Source organism: Aethalodelphis obliquidens, unplaced genomic scaffold, assembly GCF_003676395.1.
Source record: "Aethalodelphis obliquidens isolate GAN/ISIS:26980383/991018 unplaced genomic scaffold, ASM367639v1 scaffold42, whole genome shotgun sequence".
NCBI lineage: Eukaryota > Metazoa > Chordata > Mammalia > Artiodactyla > Delphinidae > Aethalodelphis > Aethalodelphis obliquidens.
Window position 1 is genome coordinate 2,209,868 of NW_020837986.1, and position 15,904 is coordinate 2,225,771.

At 44.3% G+C, this 15,904-nt stretch overlaps 1 pseudogene; it reads right to left on the reverse strand.

The window, feature by feature from the left end:
* Positions 1-11,087: 11,087 nt before the first annotated feature.
* On the reverse strand, positions 11,088-12,518 carry LOC113605068 (SWI/SNF-related matrix-associated actin-dependent regulator of chromatin subfamily D member 1 pseudogene; annotated as a pseudogene).
* Positions 12,519-15,904: the final 3,386 nt, after the last annotated feature.

The window sequence follows — 15,904 nt, forward strand, 5'->3', positions numbered from 1 at the left end:
AAAGGATGTCGGAAATTCCCTGGCAGTCCACTGGTTAGACTCAGCACTTTCACTGCTGAGGGCACAGGTTCGATCCCTGGTCAGGGAACTAAGATCCTGCAAGCTGTGGGGCATGGCCAAAAATAAATTTAAAAATAAATTAATTTTAAAAAAAGGATATCCATGATTTAAAGTACTATTATTTTACATCACAATCAATAAGACTTTACTCCAGGAATATAAAATGGGTTTAACATTACAAAATGAACTCATACAATTTACCACTTTAACAGAACAAGGAGAACAACCATCTCAGTAGATGCAAAGAAAGCATTTGATAATATTCAACATAAGTTTATGATTTAAAAAAAAACTTAAGAAATTAGGAGTAGAAAGAAACTTCCTTCATATGGTAAAGATTTTCTACAAATAACATATACCATATTTAATGGGAAAATACTGAAAGCATTTCCATTGAGATCAAGAAAGAAACAGATTCCCAGTATGTCTATTTCTGTTTATTATTGTGTTTGAGATCCTAGCCAGTGCAAAAATAAAAGATTTGAAAGGAAGAAATTACACACATGAGGAAAAAAAAAAAAAACCCCAAATCTACCAATAAGCTATTAGAATTAAAAGTAAATTTAGCAGGGCTTCCCTGGTGGCACAGTGGTTAAGAATCCACTTGCCAGTGCAGGGGACATGGGTTTGATCCCTGGTCCAGGGAGATCCCACATGCTGCAGAGCAACTAAGCCTGTGCGCCACAACTACTGAAGCCCGTGCACCACAACTTCTGAGCCTACACTCTAGAGCCCACGAGCCACAACTACTGAGCCTGCCCGTGCCACAACTACTGAAGCCTGAGCCCTTAAAGCCCATGCTCCACAGCAAGAGAAGTCACTGCAGTGAGAAGCCCCTGCACCGCGATGAAGAGTAACCCCCACTCACTGCAACTAGAGAAAACCGGCGCACAGCAACGAAGATCCAATGCAGCCAAAAATAAATAAATTTATATAAAAAAGAAAGATCCATGGACTAAATACTCAGCCATTAAGAAGTATGAAATTTTAAAAAAGGTAAATTTAGCAATCACCATATACAAAGTCAGTATACAAAAGTCAATTGAATTTTTATTTACCATAAAAATTTAACACAAAACTTTGTTTAATAACATCAAAAAGAAAAAAGTACCATTTACTTGTATCACAAAACCCAAATAGCTAGGAATAAATTTAAAGAAATATGTGCAAGACCTGTAAATTGAAAAACTTAAAACGTCACTGGGAGAAATGAAAGTTCTAAATAAATAGATATTTCTTGTTCATGGGTCAGAAAACTCAATATTGTAAAGATGTCAATTCCCTCCAAATGGGTCTATAGATTCAGTGCAATTTTTTTCTTTGAAAAAGTAAGGAATATTTATTATTTGATTTCTGTAAAAGATTTCTTCTGTCGCCTGTGAGTGTAAAGACATGCCTGAAAGATGCCCACTAAAATATTAACAGTAGCTATATAGCGTGATAAGATTTCAGGGGATTTTACTTTCTCCCTTATAATTTTATATATTTAAAAATTTTATAGAGTGTGTTTAAATTTAAAAAACAAAACAAAACAAACTATTGCAAGCCAAACGGGAAAAGCAATGACAAAAACTGAGACTTAGTATCAGACAGGATTCAAATTCCAACTCCTCCATTCCCTAGCTGTGTGACTCAGAGAAAATTGCTTAACTTCTCTGCGCCTCAGTTTCCTCCTCTTTAAAAGCAGGGGTTGAGTGGACAGCTCTTGTTTTTGCCTGCCCAGCACCTTTCCCCTTGATCTCCCTTTGGGAATCATCCCACCTAATTCCTACCACAATCCATTCGATTTGTGCAAGAGTGGCGAGCTCAGGTGCCCACGGGATTTGGTTTGGTGATGTAAATGAGGGAAGTGGGCCAGATGTGAGGAAGGCACATGGGTAAAAGAAATATTTTACTTTCTTCTTTAATCCACTGTAAAAAACAAACAAACAAACAAACAAAACCAGTATTGCAAGATTTATGACAAATGGCTCTGATATGAGGTTTCAGTGCTGAGACAACAGGACATGGTGGGGACTGTGGAGAAATGGAGAAACCATGCTCTATCCAAAGGAGACCCCCATCACAACAGTGAAGAAGTGCACCCATGTTGCTGGATTTCCAGTTTGTCAAGAGAAGCCAGAAATCTGGATTTTAATGTGAAATCTCTCAATGTTTAATTTTTGGCAATGAATGCAAAAAAATTAAAAAATGTGATGTTGGCCCAAACGGTGCAGGCCATGATTCTGTCTGAGTGCCAGATCTGAGCCTGAGGGTCCATTGTATGATCTCCGGCCCAGTGGGAGAGACAGATGGGTGGATAGGTAGTTTTGACACAGCTTGATAAGTGGAATGATGGAAACACATGCTGTAATGGGGCAGAGAAGAGGAGTGGGGGTGGGGAGGGGATTTTTGAGGAGGAGCTGGCACCCCATCTGAGTCCTACATGGAGGCTCAGCAGGCCAAGAAACTGGGGTTGGGCAGTCCAGGCAGAGGTAACAGTCCAGGGGAGTTCCATGCTAGAGAACCTAGCAGACTGGCAAAGCTCAGGTGTCAGATGGGGGTGGGGAGCAGGGGGAGAGAAGGCTGGGGAGGTGGGCGGGGCCCAATGGAGAGTGACCTTGACTATATCATGTGTCTGTTCAACCATTTCTTAATTTTCCCACGTTGTAATTTCTGCTGTTCTTGATAGAAAACCAGAGGTTGTTTCCATGCCCCCAAACCAACCATTTCCTCTGATAAAAAGAAGCCCTTTCAGCTGTCAAAGTTGGCAAAACTCCTTTCTTCCCTCCCAACCCTCCCCAACCCCCCCCAACCCGCTCTGGCTCACCCTCACGTGTGTTTCACTCTCACCCCTGGAGTATCCAAGAAAATAAATACTTTTGACCTTTGTCAGAACACCTTGGACTGGCCAGTATAAAAAGAAACAACTTGTACAGGAGGAAATGTTTCAATTCCTCCCAAATGGCTCTCTTTTCTCTAATGTCCAAAGCCAAATGCAGTTATGATTCTGAGACCACAGGGGTGGTGTGCAGGGCCCTGGGCTGCAGGTCATGAGTCCATTCTCATCCTGGTCCCACAGCCTGACTCCTCCAATAAGACCAGGCCACACATGCCCAACTGGAGCATAAGCAGGTATGTATTTGTTCTATGTGTCAACTTGACTAGGCTAAGGGATGCCCAGATAGCTGGCAAAACATGACTTCTGGGTGTGTCTGTGAGGGTGTCTCTGGAAAAGATGAGCATTCGAATCAACAGACTGAGTAAAGATGGCCGTCCCCTGTGTGGATGAGCATCCTCCAACCCATTGAGAGCTCAGTTAGAATAAAAAGGTGGAGGAAGAGTGAATTTGCTCTCTCTCCAGAGCTGGGACCTCCATCTTCTTCTGCCCTTGGACATTGGAACTCCGGGTTCTCAGATCTCTAGACTCAGACCAGATCTTAGATGTATACACATCTGTATCTATATCCCTATCTATCAATACACATATATCTCCTGCTGGTTCTGTTTCTCTGGACAGCCTGAATACATTCATATACATGATAACATATTAAACAGCACGGGAAAGTTTACCATGAAAAGCAAACTCTCACCACCAACTCCCTTGAGGCGACCTCTCTTAATCATTTTAATTTTCTGGTGATTACCTCCCTAATTATAAACAATAGCTAGATAATATTTACTGTCTGTAAAGTGTGCTTATAATCCCTGCTTTCTCCAACTGCTTGATATTTATATACTTATTTTTCGTTCTCATTTCTCTTCATAAATTCAATAAGCATAACCTCTATCTTATTTTATCCCATAGACCATATCTTTTGACACTCCACTTTCTAAGATGAAGGTATGAGCAGCGTTTCTTTTCTCTCGCTGTTTCTATTTTCCACATTTTGTCAGCGTCACTTTTGTTTTTAAAGTGTCATTTTATTTACTGTGGTAGAGACTTCCAGAGTTCCCCTCTATTGGGGTCTCTCCTTCCAGACACATGGAGGATTATGTTTCCCCACCCCTTTGAGTTGGTGTTACCATGTGACTAATTCTGGCCAATGGGTTGGGGGAGGAAGTGACCTTTGCTACTTCTAGGCTTGGAGCATTTAATGGCTGGTGTGAGCTCCTCCCTCCCCCAACCCCCAGATGCAGATACCATGTTCTCCCACCTGCTGCCACACCTGGCAACATTCCATACGGAAGACCCTCTGTCAGCAACCCCCAACCCCGGCAATGTATAATCAACATGTAATATGAGGGAGACATAAATCTTTGTTGTTCTAAGCCTCTGAGTGTTTGGGGGTTATTTGTCACTGCAGCTTAAACTTCCTAACTGATGTAGTTAACATATTCTGTCCAGCAACTATTACAATCAAGAACTTTAATGTTTTGTCCATCCTTTAAATGAACAGATTACAAAAAAGATAAACTATTTCTGTCCTGGCAAGTCTGAACATGTCTTTATTTGCTCTCACACTTGATTATGTTTGCCTGGGAATAGAAGTCTAGGTGAAAAATCTCTTTTAGAATTTTCAAGATACTGCACTATTGGCATCTGGCTTTTGAATTCTGGTGAGAAATCTGATACTGGTCTGAGTCTTTTTCCTTCACAGATGATTTTTTTTTTTTTTTGGCTGTGCTGCGTAGCTTGCAGGATCTCAGTTCCCCTACCAGGAATTGAAACTGGGCCATGGCAGTGAAAGCACTGAATCCTAACCACTAGACCACCAGGGAACTCCCTAGATGAATATTTTTTAAATCCAGGGAAAACTTAGAATGTTTAAACTGTATTGCATCTGACACAGTTTAGTTTTTTTCTCACATTTTCTTTCTCTTGGTCTTTTCCATCTCTGTCTTTTTGTTCTATGTTGGGAGAACTTTCTTCAACTTTAAATTTCAGCCATCTATTAAAGTTTACATTTTAGCAATAGTGTATGTTTGAGAAATTTTAACAATATTTATATCAGTATAACAAACAGAAAAAAATCATGAATCATAAGTGTACAAATGGATGAATTATCACAAAGTGAACACACGCAGATAAGGACACCCTAGTCAAGAAGTCGATTATTACCAACAAGTCGTTGTCCCCTTGTGCTCCTTCCCAATCACTACCCACCCCTTCTCTCCAAAGGTTACCCATTCTACTGTTCTAACCCTGTCAATTAGTTCCTCCTGTTTTTTGAAACAAATAAGTGGAATCATACAAGTCACTTATCCTCTTGAAGCTCCAGTTTCCTCAGCTGTAAATTGGGAGTAAAAATATAACTAAAAGAACATGGCAGATTATAGGTGCTTAGGACATGTTTGTTTGTTTAATCTGTGTAGCTCATTGTACCTTAAATCACTTGCACAAGTGGTGGATTTCCAGCATAAAAAGAGGTTATATCACCAATGAACCAGAAAACCTATAGTCCTAGGATCTGATATGGGCAGAGTAGGAGGTGAAAAGCCACTAAGTAGGAAAGGAACATTTTCTTTTGACATGAATGAGAATTCCTCTTGATCCACATCCTTACCTGCATTTGGTATTGTCTGTGTTTTGGAGTTTGGCTGTTCTAAGAGGTGTGTAATTTTAATTTGCGTTTCCCTGATGACATGTGATGTGGAACATATTTTCCTATGCATGTTTGCCATCGATTTGTCTTCTTTGGTGAGGTGTCTGTTAAGATCTTTGACTCACTTTTTTTAAAGACTTTAAAAAAAATTATTTATTTAATTTATTTTTGGCTGCTTTGGGTCTTTGTTGCTGCGTGCGGGCTTTCTCTAGTTGCGTTGAGCGGGGGCTACTCTTCGTCGCGGTGTGCGGGCTTCTCATTGCGGTGGTTTCTCTTGGTGCGGAGCACAGGCTCTAGGCGCGCGGGTTTCAGTAGTTGTGGCGCACGGGCTCAGTAGTTGTGGCTCACGGGCTTAGTTGCTCCGCGGCATGTGGCATCTTCCCAGACCCGTGCTCGAACCTATGTCCCCTGCATTGGCAGGTGGATTCTTAACCACTGTGCTACCAGGGAAGCCCATTGACTCACTTTTTAATTGGATTGTTTGTGTTCTTATTGGTGAGTTTTTGTATAGTTTGGATAACAGTCCTTTATCAGATGTGTCGTTTGCCAATATTTTCTCCCAGTCTGTAACTTGTCTTCTCATTATCCTCACATTGTCTTTTGCAGAGTAGAAGTTTTTAATTTTAATGAAGTCCAGTTTATTGATTATTTCCTTTGAGGATCGTGACTTTGGTGTTGTATCTAAAAAGTTATTAGCACACCCAAGGTTTGCTCCTATTATCTTGTAAGACAGTGGTCCCCAACCTTTTTGGCACCAGGGACCGGTTTTGTGGAAGACAAGTTTTCCACAGATGGTGGAGGGGAGGATGGTTCAGGCAGTAATGAGAGCCAGCGATGGGGAGCGATGGGGAGCGGCAGATGAAGCTTTGCTCCTTCGCAGCCACTCACCTCCTGCTCTGCCACCTGTTCCTAACAGGTCGCGGACCGGTTGGGGATCTCTGTTGTAGGAGTTTGGTGCATGTGTGGTTTTAATCTAACCTGTGGCTTTTGCCCCCATCCAGCTGGTTTCCAATAATGCCCTTGGCTCATTGTCTTTTCTTTTTTTTCATATTTATTTATCTGGCTGCACTGGGTCTTGGTTGCGGCATGCGGAATCTTTTAGTTGCAGCATGTGGGATCTAGTTCCCTGAGCAGGGACCGAACCCGGGCCCCCTGCATCGGGAGCTTGGAGTCCTAGCCACTGGACCACCAGGGAAGTCTCTCATTGTCTTCTTACAGTCACAGCAATGTTAACATTCTATAACCTGCTCTTCTTTATCTTGCTAAGGAGGCAGTTTCAGCCCAGCTTTTAAAATCTCCAGGTACTTGTGCTCTCCAGATTACTTCCCTTTGCTTTACAAGTCTTCTTATCAGATTCAATTGAGACTTACACTTCCATAACCAAGATTTGTTTGATTCTGCACAGGCTTAGGAGCTGATGTCTTCTCTCAGAGGTGGAATTACATTTACCAAGCTCATGGGACTGATGTGGAAAATGGGAATGTCAATGTATTCGCTGACAACAAGAAATAGGATTAAGCATACTGCAATTTTCTCATCAGCCTAACCAGCACATTCTTTCCTGAAGGCAGATCTAGGTGAAAAGTAAAATTACGTAAAATAAAGGAAAAGAAGATGGCTTGGTGAGCATTTGACAGTTCAGCCCTATTGACTGAGAGCCTGTTACATGTCAAGCATCGTGCTGGACACAAGGCTGGACCCCAGGCGGAGAACAGCCAATAAGAGAGATGGGGCTCTGTGTTCACAGATCCTAGGCTACACAAAGAAGTTAATGAAACGTCTAGGTTAAAAAAAAAAAGGAAAAAAAAACCCCCAAAACTGTGCAACGTAACCTCTGCTTCCTCTCTGAAACTACTTAAATAACAGTACAGGGATTTTTCTTTATAAAATACAATGCCCTGGGTGGCGAGGGGTGGGGAGGGATGAATTGGGAGCTTGGGATTGACGTATACACACTACTATATATAAAATAGATAACTAATAAGAACCTACTGTATAGCACAGGAAACTCTACTCAATACTCTGTAATGACTTATATGGGAAAAGAATCTAAAAAAGAGTGGATATATGTACATGTATAACTGATTCATTATGCCATAGACCAGAAACAAACACAATGTTGTAAATCAACTACACTCCAATAAAAACTAATTAAAATTTTAAAAAATACAGCGCCCTAAGACAAAGGTCAGCAAGCTATGGTCCATGAACCAAATCTAGCCTGTTCCCTGTTTATGTACAGCCTATAAGGGAAGAATAGTTTTGCATTCTCGAATGGTTGGGAAAAAATAAAAAGCAGAATAATATTTTACGACACATGAAAACATTAGGAAATTCAGATTCCAGTGTTCATAAATAAAGTTTTGTTGGAACTTAACCATGTGTTCCAATGCATGTTCCACGTATTGTTAATGGCTTCTTTCATGCTACATTGACATAGTTGAGTAGTTGCAATGGAGACCATATGGTGTGCAAAGCCAAAAACGCTTACTATCCGACCCTTTACAGAAAAGATTTGCCATCCCTTGCTCTAGAGCAGCTCTATTCCACAGAACTTTCTGCAGTGACAAGGAATGTCATGTACTGTCCAATATAGTTGCCAGCCACTAGCTCCATGTGGCTATTGAGTTCTTGAAATGTGGTTAGTGCGATTAAGGAATTGAAAGTTTGTTTTATTTTATTTTAATTAATTTAGATTTAAATAGCTGCAGGAGACCAGAGTCTGCTGTGTTGTATAGTGCAGCTGTAGAGAGTAACAGAAGCAGATCTGGATTAGGAAACACCAGGCACAGTGGATGATGGGGCATCATCCTGAAAGCGGAGGGATGAAGTGAAAGTTTGCATATGGAAGACTGAGATGCTCTGACCAACCTCCTTCCCTCAGGCTTCTTTCACAACCTAGATTCCACATTGCTGGCATGGAGGAATGTACTCTCCTAAAGAGATGCTGTAAGAGTCTTCTCTGGAGAATTTGACCAGCTCAGGAGGAAAACCCTAAGGATGCTGACAATGGGAGCTCCCTAATGGACAGTCACACCATAGTTAATAATTAGTCCTCCTCACGTGCATCCCGTGCCCAATCAGTTTCAGTCTAGGTCCCACCCTTCAATGTGAGCAGACAGCCAAGGATCATCACACGTTGGAGGAAAGATGCAATGAACAAAGAGATCAAATGGACAGACTTAAGCAAAGACCTATGGGAGAACATAATTTGTTAAATTTGGAGATCCATGAAGTTGGACGAGAAAAATGGTCTTTATCTTTAAGTTCAACTTAAATTCAGCATTTCCTTCACTTACGAACATAAGCAACAAACCAGAGTAGCATTAGCAGTTCCCGTGGCTTCACCAATAGAAAACATGTATTTTCCTATCACAATGGTCTTACCGAAGGCAACTCAAAATATCATTTCTGCTTATCATGACTTTGAAATTATGCTAGTTATTAGACATATCACTAAATCTTATAATATAGAAGCACATATGTTACTATATGACAGATTTGTTTTTAAAATATTTTGATAACTGCATTTTGATATAAATGATTCCCTCTGTAATCTGTATGGAAGTTTATTCATTGAAAAATATTAGGCTGAGAAGAGGTCCATGGGCCTCACCAGGCTGCAAAGGGGTCTGTGGCACAAGAAGGGTTAAGAATCCCTCTGTTGGGCTTCCCTGGTGGCGCAGTGGTTGAGAATCTGCCTGCCGATGCAGGGGACACGGGTTCGAGCCCTGGTCTGGGAAGATACCATATGCCGCGGAGCAACTAAGCCCGTGAGCCACAGCTACTGAGCCTGCGCGTCTGGAGCCTGTGATCCGCAACGGGAGAGGCCACAGCGGTGAGAGGCCCGCGTACCACAAAAAAAAAAACAAAAACTGGGAGACATCGATAAGGGGGCAGTACAAGAAAAAATTTGGTCCACGAAGAAAACATAATAATTCAGTTAATAAAAAAGTTATGTTCAGGGACACTGTGTAGGAGTGCTGAGTCCCCTTCTCATGGTTCCAGCCCCAGGGACAGAGGTTGTCCAGTGTCACTGTGGGGAGAACCTTTCAAGGGAGGAGTGGGATAAGGACATAAGGGGAAGACGGGGAGAAAGTTCTGCTGTCCCCAGTGTGGAACAGGCAGGGATACGGGGCTGGAGGATGTGCTCACAGAAGCCTGAGGAGGGGGTGGGGAAGCAGGGGCTTTGTCAGTTCTGTGGGTTTAGAGCCCATGCTGAACGGGATTCCCGCTGTGCCCAGCTGTCTCCCACTCTGCTGTGTTGAGTCTGCGAGCCTGGGCTATGCTAACTCAGGGGTGATACAACCTGGAAGAAGAATTTGAGGCTGTCTTGGAAAGATGCAAAACCACCTCAGTTGCAAGGGGCCAAGATCACAAGGTCCTGCTGCTACCTGAGGGGTCTGAAGCTTTGAGGGCAGGGGCTGGGGAGTCACAGTCCTGTGAGGCAGGGAGAGAGAAGAGTTACAAACCCAACTCAGAGCTATTCTCCAGCCCTATAGGTGCTTTCACTCCTCAGTGCCCTGGAAGTCACCAGCGGGTGTCAACTGGGAAGACAGGGACAGGAAGACAGGGATGGCCCGGGGCTTTTACCCGTTTGATTTTAGGCCTGTTTCTCCGTGAAAGGATGGGGGCGGCAGGGTGGAATGAATGGATGAGTCACACCTCCAAGCAACAGCAGGAAGGAACAGCCTCTGCCGGCAATGACAGTACCCTAGGTGAGGGCCCTTGGGGCTCTGACAGGGAAAGGCAAGATTCCCCCACTCAAATGCCCTGGGTTAGGACAGGTAGGAGGGAATCCTAAAATGCAGCTACAGGGAGTGTGGTGGGAGGGAGCAATACTAAAAGAACAAACTCCAATACTGATGCGGACCCCCTACGAGGGAGTAAGAGAAGCACTGAGACAGCAGCCCAGTCCAGAGGGCTGCGGACTGACTTGGGGCTCAGTGGAGCCCCAGAACCAGGATTCCTTTGGTGCTAGAGGGCAGCAAGTGAAGGGCGAGTATGCTCCAAACCTGTGGAGGGAAGGAAGGAAACTGGATTCTGTTATCAGGAAAGCCGAGATCAACTAGCTTATAGAGGGCCCCCAGGCTTAAGTCTTGGAGAAGGGGCTAAAACTCCCAACTCCTGGGTCTCTGAAGGGCAGGATCAGTGTAGCTGATCCCTTGAAGACCACTTGGCCTTAGGCCCAATCCATTCAATGCACTGATTACCACTATGGGTTCTCTCTCTAATCCTATCTAGAGGTCCTCTGCAGACCAGGGGAGGGTACAGGCACATGGGAACTTTGTGGGGCAAAGGGAAGCTGCGGGTAGGAAGGAATGGAGTGGGAGAAGAGGGTAACAGGTATCACGTGAGACCCTCTTCATTCTGGTGTTGTCCTAGAGCCAACAGCACCCCCTGGAAGGCCCCAAGCAAGACCAGGGAAGGTGCCATGAGGCAGGCAGCACAGGGCCCAAATAAAGAAATCGGTGCAGCTAAATCAGGGCTGTGGGAGAAGCCCTATGTATTTCGGATTCCCAGGGCTTGCTCTAATTCTTGTCGTCTCTGCTGCACCTTGGAGTAGAAGTATTGGCACACGGCCTCCTGTCCTGTGCCCAAGGCTGGAAGTAGAGCTCAGCTCAGCGCTCTTCCTCTGGGTTACCCACCACATCAGTCATGGTCTTGAGGTCCCAGCACTGGGACTGAAGCCAGTCATTGATGAAACCCTGAGGGTCTCTGGCAAAGCTCAGCATGTAACTCTCGCTGGGTCTTCAGCTGATTGATAGTTTCTATTGTCTCATGGATCTTGCTGTCTAGAGTAGCAATCTCCTGCTGGCTGGCAGTAGACAACAGAAAAGAATTCATCTGGGTCTTCAAGGTATCATCCACTTCCACATCAATGTCATAACAAGCTGTCTTTTCCTGATCATTCGGGTCAACACTAATGATATGATTAACGATGATGGGCTCTGGTGGCATAAGCAAGGCATGGAGCCGTTGCGGGATCTCTGAAAAACTTCATACGTTGAGACTCAAAGATCTGCTGGAGGTACTTTTCACAGATGACAAACTCCCGCTCAGGTGGGTCCTGGAGCTTACGCGTCTTAATATATTGCCACAGTGCTTGAATGGTCACTGGACGGGTCTGGGTGTGGGTGCCCAGTGGCCGAGCCAGAGGAGGGTCCAATTTAAACTGAGGAGGCTGGTAACCCAGCATCAGCAGGACAGTACACCGTACATTCACATCTTCTGGCCTCTTCACTTCGAAGCCATCTGTCTCCTGGGTAGTGGCGGTCCTGTACCATTCTACCAGATGGTTGTCTGGCCCGTACAGGTCCTTGTCCAGTTCGAGCACCAAGGACTTAAAAAAAGAAAAGAACTTCCTCTTTTGTTTGGTGGCATCATATTTGGACAAGGCTGACTTGATGGGATGTTTCAAGGCCTCCTGGATATCTAGCCATTTCCTCATGATAGTCTGGTCCAGTTTCCTTTCCAAAGCCAAGAGATCCGTATAGGCCTGGGATTCTGGTACCGGTTCACGAACACTTTGAGGTAGAATTTTGTCAGCCATCTTCTTTTTCTTTGCACTGTGGTTCCGATTCTGGAGCGCCTTCTGCTGGACCTGCTGGATCTGCTGAGGAACTGGTCTCCTGCGGGACTGGTCCATCCCTGACTGGGCCAGGCCAGGTCGGACTGAAAGGCTCCCCTCAGAGCCAGGGGGTCCCATGGAAGGTCCCTGAGGTGTCATTTGGCTGCCTGGTAGCATACCTGGTCTCGGATAGGCCGCTCCGGGCATTGGGGAGCGGTACAGCCCTTGACCCGGCACCGGGCCCATTCGTACCGGAGGCCCCAGAGTCCCACCTGGGCCCAGGGCAGCCTCCGCGCCCACCCTCCTGAGGCTCCAGTGCTGCCTCTCGGAGCCACAGACTGGAAACCTGCCCCGGCCTCCATCTTTCCCGGAGCCACTGCTGTAGCTGCACAAAGAACCCAAAAGTTCAGTTTTCTCTTGTAAAAATTGTATGAGCAGCGGGACTTCCCCGGCGGTCCAGTGGTTAAGACTCTGCGCTTCCAATGTAGGGGGTGTGGGATTGATCCCTGGTCGGGGAACTAAGATCCCACATGCCGAGTGGTGAGGCCAAAAAAAACCCATAGTACATGCACATCATAAACAAGTTAGAGAAGTACAAAGAGGACAGCAAAAATCACCTCCAACCTCACTACCTGTTTGGTGAACATTGTTTTAGACAGCACTTCATGCAGATATACATAAATATACATACACACCCGTACAAACTTACATAAAGATAAATATATGTATTGGTATAAAGATATATACATAGTTTTAAACAAAAACAGGATCAAACTACACACTTACTATTTTATTTTTATTCTTTTACTAAGTAACACATTGCATTTATCTTCCATAGCAATAAGAATTGAGGCAGGTAATTGTCTTCACCATACCAGGAAGCTGAGACTTGTCCATGATCACACCTGTTGAGAGAGGAAGAAATCTCTTGGTCATCCCAGAACTACTTACTCTTCAAGGACCTCATGTCTGTGAGGGGGTAAACCCTGGAGTTCAGCTGAACTGGGAAGCCTTCACCCTCTCAGCTGCATTTACTTAAAAGCTTGTAACTTATGTAACTGGAAATCTTAGAGATTTCAGGGGATGCTAGCTCCGGTGCAGGTCCCATATGCTGAGTCCCAACAGAGATCTATTGCTGAAAAACTTCAACTCAACTGTCACACTTTGGAGGCAGGAATCTGGCGCGTCCTGGGCCCCTTTCTTTATCTTGGTTCTGATTCTTCTGTGAAACAAATGGGAGCAAGGAGCCAGTTATCTCCGTAACCCTCAGTGCAGCAACTCACCACTAGGTGTCTCCATGGCACCATGTGCTGTAGTCCGTGGATAGAGAGCCACGCCCACAAAGGTTGATCTCTTCATCCTGTCTGGCTTCCAGGAACGGGAGGAAAATGAGAGACGGTAGACTTCCTGAGCTTGGTCCCAGGGTTTATTTAATCTTAGGTTTATTTAATCTTCAGGATCCCAAAGCTCAGAATGGCTGCATCAGAGTCACCTAAGGAGCTGGCTGAAAGCAGGGATGCCAAGGTTTTGCTCCCAGAGTAGCGGATATCAACCTTGCCTACCCATTAGAATCACCAGGGAAGCTTTTTTTTTTTTTAACATCTTTATTGGAGTATAATTGCTTTACAAAGGTGACCAGGGAAGCTTTTAAAAAACAAAATGTTGGAGCGTGTTAGGGACTGAATGTTTATGTCCTCCCCAAATTCATATGTTGAAACCTTACTCCTCTCTCCCAACATGTGATGGTATTAAGAAGTGAGATTTGGGGAGGTAATTAGGATTAGATGCAATCATGAGGGTGGAGCTCTCATCAGTGGGATTAGTGCCCTTATGAGCCATGAGAGAGCTTGCTTCCTCTTTCTGCTTTCTGCCATGTGAGGATACAACTGAGAAGCCGAGAAGTCGGCAGTCTGCAACCCAGAAGAGGACTCTCACCAGAACCCGACCACACTGGCACCCTGATCTTGGACTTCCAAGAACTGTGAGCAATAAATTTCTGTTGTTTATAAGCCGCCTAGTGTATAGTATTTCTGTTATTAGCGCCCCAAACTGCTGCTGAGACAAGGGGCTCCAAGCTCCCCCATAGAAACACTGAGAAAACAAGCAGATACTGTCAGAATCAACTTTGTAAGAACTTTGGAAAACCATCAAGGTTTACAGCAACCAACTGAACGCTGAATAAAAAAAAAAAAAGGCAACTTAAGAATGGCTCAGGGGACTTCTCTGGTGGTTCAGTGGTTAAGAACCCGCCTACCAATGCAGGGAACATGGGTTTGAGCCCTGGTCCAGGAAGATCCCACATGCCGCAGAGCAACTAAGCCCGTGCGCCACAACTGCTGAGCCCACGTGCCACAACTGTTGAGCCTGCGTGCCTAGAGCCCCTGCACCGCAGAAAGAGAAGCCACCGCAATGAGAAGCCCACGCACCGCTACGAAGAGTAGCTCCGATGCAGCAATGAAAACCCAACACAGCCAAAAATAAATAAATTAATTAATTAAAAACAAAACAAAACAAAAAAAGATGGCTCAGTGCAAGCAGGGAGTATGGGCTAAAGCAGAGCTGCAAACAGCCTCCACAACACAGAGCCCATCTGCAAAGCCTGAGAGGTATGTTTTGTTTTAAGTTCCAGGTGTGCCAAGAAATCTCTGTCAAGGTACTAGTTGAACATGAGCTGAAGGAACAGATTTCAGCGACTACATACGACGTGAAATACAGCCTATGTAAAATAGTTTGGGAAAAATCACTAAGCAAATGGATGACTGCAGCCTTCATCAATCTAGATCAGCAACCCCTGGGGAAGTGGGAGAATCTGATTTTCAGTTACCATATTACAATATTCAAATGCCCAATCTCAGAAAAAAACAATCACAAAGCATCCAAAGAAACAGGAAAGTATGGTCCAGTCAAAGAAACAAAATTAATTGACAGAAACTATCCCTGAGAATGCCCTGACGTTGAACAGATGAGTCAAAGACTTGAAACCAACTGCCTTAAAAATGCTCAAAGGACTGAAGGAAACCATGGACAAAGAACTAACAGAACTCAGAAAAACAATGTATGAACAAAATGTGAATATCAATATTCTATCAAAAGAGACATGGAGAATTCCCTTGCCGTCCAGTTGTTAAGACTCCATGCTTTCACTGCTGTGGGCTGGGGTTCGATCCCTGGCTGGGGAACTAAGATCCCACCAGCTGCGTGGTGTGGCCAAAAGAGAGAGAGAGAGATGTGATAAAAAAGGAACTAAATAACTGTGCTCCGCAACGGGAGAGGCCACAGCAGTGAGAGGCCCGCGTACCGCAAAAAAAAAAAAAAAAAAAAACTTATATGTGTGTCAAGCAATAAGAGAATTAAAGTGAGACAAGGGGATAGCGGGGGATGAGAGCAGCTATTTTGGATGGAGTGGTCATAGTGACATTTGAGAAGTGGCCTGGAAGAAACGAGGGAGTGAGCTTGGTGCTGGAGAATGTCTGGAGAAGTGCTGTCAGTTGAACAGAAATCTATGAAATCTTGGTTTAAGGATAATAGTCACAGCCTCCCATCAGCCAGTTTCTTTCTTTTGTTTTGGGTGCGTCTCTTAGCTGAGTCTTACTTACCTCTGCTTTCCACCAGCCATGTGGATTTCAGGCAAGCCACATCATCCCTAAGAGTCATAGTGTCTTCATCTGTAAAATACACATCATAATCATAATCATACCCACCTCACTGTAGGGTTGCCGAGATAGGGAAGCACAGTGCAGTGCTTAAC